This window comes from Phalaenopsis equestris, unplaced genomic scaffold (genome assembly GCF_001263595.1).
Source record: "Phalaenopsis equestris unplaced genomic scaffold, ASM126359v1 Scaffold001361, whole genome shotgun sequence".
NCBI lineage: Eukaryota > Viridiplantae > Streptophyta > Magnoliopsida > Asparagales > Orchidaceae > Phalaenopsis > Phalaenopsis equestris.
The window spans coordinates 29,834-33,686 of NW_018165800.1; positions in this window are offsets into that span (position 1 = coordinate 29,834).

The window sequence follows — 3,853 nt, forward strand, 5'->3', positions numbered from 1 at the left end:
GCTTGGCTATTGAGATTGGAATCCATGTTGCACGGATATAAATATAGATGCGAATACGGGGCACTTTTATTAATAAAAGTAAAAGATACAACAAACATCAGACATTATTATAATAAAAATAAAAAAAAGTATATAAAATAAATAAATAAAATATTGAGAATATAACAAAAAATAGAACTAAAAAATTAAGTTGTATGCTTTAAAAAATTAAGGTGTGCATTAAGAGATATGTGAGACCTAATGGTCAATTAGCGAACCGCTTGGCTAGATAAGTATTTTTTAATTAAAAAATAAATTATTTTTTTAATTTCACTTGGAAAAAATAAAACAAAGGTGTCCTAATTTTTTCTTAAAGTTTTTAATTTATTAATTTCTGTTACGAGTTCCCTCTTTTTTAAATATTATTTAACTTTCTAATTTGTCGATTGAATTTGGGCCCTTCTGTTCGGGTTTTTTGGGTTTTTTTTCACGTTGGTGATTTATGAAAATCACTTTTTTTTTGGTGATGAGGTGGTGCTCCAAATGGGCCTGAAGGGCCATTGTTGGGGCAAATATTTTTTGAGATGTGAAATATGTTCTACAATTTGAAATTTTGAATTAAAAAAATAAAGCTTCTATGCAACGGTTAAGTTTATGGTCAAAGGCTTATATATATATATAGCAAGAATGAGATTTCATTAAGGTGGGGAGAAGGGTTATAAGGTGGAGAGCGAAGGTCTCCCCTTATCAAAAAGAAAGATCTGATGGATGAATTACATTTAACAGAGGACCAAAAATGGATGCACCTATAGTAGCAAGCCAATTTGCACATTTGTTGCTTTCTCTGGGAATGTGACTCCAAAGAATTTGTAGGTTGTAAGTAGAAATCATGTTTTGATATGCTTGAGTAGGGGAAAAAGAAACCAAGGGAAAGGAAGATCCTCCTTAAAAGCTTGGACTAGCCAAGAAGAATCAAGCTCTAAATGTTGGAGTGTCCAACCCATGGCAGTAGCTATTTAAATTGACCAAACAACGGCTTGGGCTTCAGCATGTAAAGCGTTAATGGCCATAATCGGAGAATGGAAATATAATAGGCACTTCTCAGAATGATTCATGAAAATACCCCCCGTGCCAGCAGTGTTCTTCTTAAAGCTGCCATCAGTGTTGATATTGATCCAAGGCTGCATATGTTTCCTCCAATGGATTAATTATATATTTAGAGGAGGTGGAGGAAGTCTGTCAGGGTCTCTGCTGCATGAACAATCAGAGTTCTTCATCTTGTAGCTCATGTAGGTAATAATCTTATAAATATAAGAAAGGCAGTTGATATTGATTTGAGAAGAATTAATGGAGCAGCCCTCATGTCTGTTGCCATTTTTTTCCATCCAAAGGAACCAAGTAACAATGAAAGGGAAAATCTCAGCCTTATTTGTCTTCCACTTTTTCCAACAATCAGTAAAATTATCAGAAAGAGTAAGATAGTGAGGTAATTTAAACTTAGTAGTGATGTGTGTCAAAACTTCCTTAGTTATCTATAAGTCCTTCGGAACCTGCCATAATTTTCCCAAGGCCAGAAAAGCTACCTAGACATCAATTTCTTAATTTCTTTCAAAATTTAAAATTATCTTTAAAATAATTATAAAAATTGAGGAAATTGGATATTAAAATAAAAAATGGTTAGAAAACTTAGAGTGACATTTTTGAACTCTAAAATGATAAATTTTCAACCATTTATAAATTTCAAAATGACATTTCATTTCTAGGGTTAAATTTGTAAAAATAAAAAATTACATATTTACCCGTCTTCTTTATACTTGGACACTAGTCTTAGTGACACTTAGAGTTAACCAAACTCTATTTAAACCTAATTAAACCTTATTAAACTTTAACTACATTAAGTTTAACTCAATAGACACTTAATTAGGTTTAAACCACATTTAGACTTAATTAAACCTTAGTTAAACCTTAACTACATTAGGTTTAACTGAACAAACCCTAAATTAGGTCTACCTTAGTTAGACCTTAACTACATTAGGTTAAACTTAATACAAACCTAATTAGGTTTAAACCACCTTTAAACCTAATTAAACCTACTTAAACCTTAACTACATTAGGTTTAACTCAATACACACCTAATTAGATTTAGACCACATTTAGACCTAATTAAACCTTAGTTAGACCTTAAATAGATTAGGTTTAACTTAACAAACCCGAACTAGGCCTAAACCAGATTTAAACCAAATTAAACCTTAGTTAAAACTTAATTACATTAGGTTTAACTTAAAAAACATAATTAGGTTTAAACCACCTTTAAAACTAATTAAACCTAGTTAAACCTTAAATACATTAGGTTTTACTCATAGTGAGGTAATTTAAACTTAGTAGTGATGTGTGTCCAAACTTCCTTAGTAATAGGGCAGGAAAAAAATATGTGGGAGAGTGATTCCTCCTGATTGAAACAAAGATAACACCTTGAAGGGCCTCTCAAACCTTTTAGCTTAAGGATAACATCAGTGGGAAGGATTTTATGGAAGCACCTCCAGCAAAGAAAGACATAGATGGGCTGAGAAATTTCACCCAGATAGATTTAACCCAGTCCAGAGTAGGCCACTAATATAAAGTGTAATAAATGATTATTGAACCCTCTAGCATGAAGCCTCTAGCGTGAAGGACCTGCATAAATGAGTATTGAAGCATCTAGCATGAAGGACCTGCAGAATAAATTGCCAATTTATAGTGTCATAAGCCTTGGATAGATCTAGCTTGTGCATGAAGTTTCCTGCTCTACAAGTTCTGTCAATATCCATGAGAAGTTCTTGTGTTAGCAAAACATTATCAGTAACTTGTCTACCAGCAAGAAAGGCAGATTGATTAGGAACAATTAACAAGGGCAGGTTAGGTTTTAATCTGAAAACCAATAGTTTGCTGATAAGCTTTGATATCACAGTTGTAAGAGAGAGAGACCTGAAATAATCCCAACAAGTTTTTTGATTGAAATGATTCTATGCAAACTTTTCTTATATATTTATTTACTTTAAAAGCACCTGAGGAAATTTTATTACAACATTACAAAGTCCAAAAAAAAAGAAAAAGCTGTGGATCCTCCACCCTAGTTTACAACTCACCAAAAAATATAAAGTACAAATTTAAAATAAGCATAAAAGAAAAGGCAGAGATAAGGTTATGATAAATTTCCAACTATCAAACTGGCAGGCATCATCAATAGACAATAAATTTGTCTAATTATTCAAAACCAAATCAAGTCGATTAAATTTGGGCCCTTAGGTTCGGGTCTCTTTTCACGTGGGTGATTTATGAAAACCATTTTTTTTAATGATGAGGTGGTGCTCCAAATGGGCCTCAAAGGCTATTATTGGGGAAATTATTTTTTGAGATTTGAAATATGTTCTACAATATGAAAAATTGAATTAAAAAAATAAAGCTTTTATGCAACGATTAAGTTTATGGTCAAATGCTTGTGTGTATAAATCCAAAAAAAAAAAAATGAAAAATCTGTGGATCCTCCACCCTAGGTTATAACTCACCAAAAAATATATAGTAGAAATTTAAAATAAACATAAAAGCAAAAAAAAGGGCCAAGATAAGGTTATCATATATGCTCAATTATAAAGCCGTCAGACATCATCAGTAGACAATAAAAGTGTCTAATTATTCAAAACCAAATCAATAAGTATCGTCAGCAAATAAACAACAACATTAGTTTTCAAAAGTCTAATACCAGTGTCGGCTCTATTTTTTGGTTGGAGGTGTTGCCCGTTGGAAGCTGTCGGCCGACGGAATTGAAATCTCATCGCTCGCTTCGAAAGGACATTTTAATTCATATATATATATGAACAAATGAAAATTTATTTTT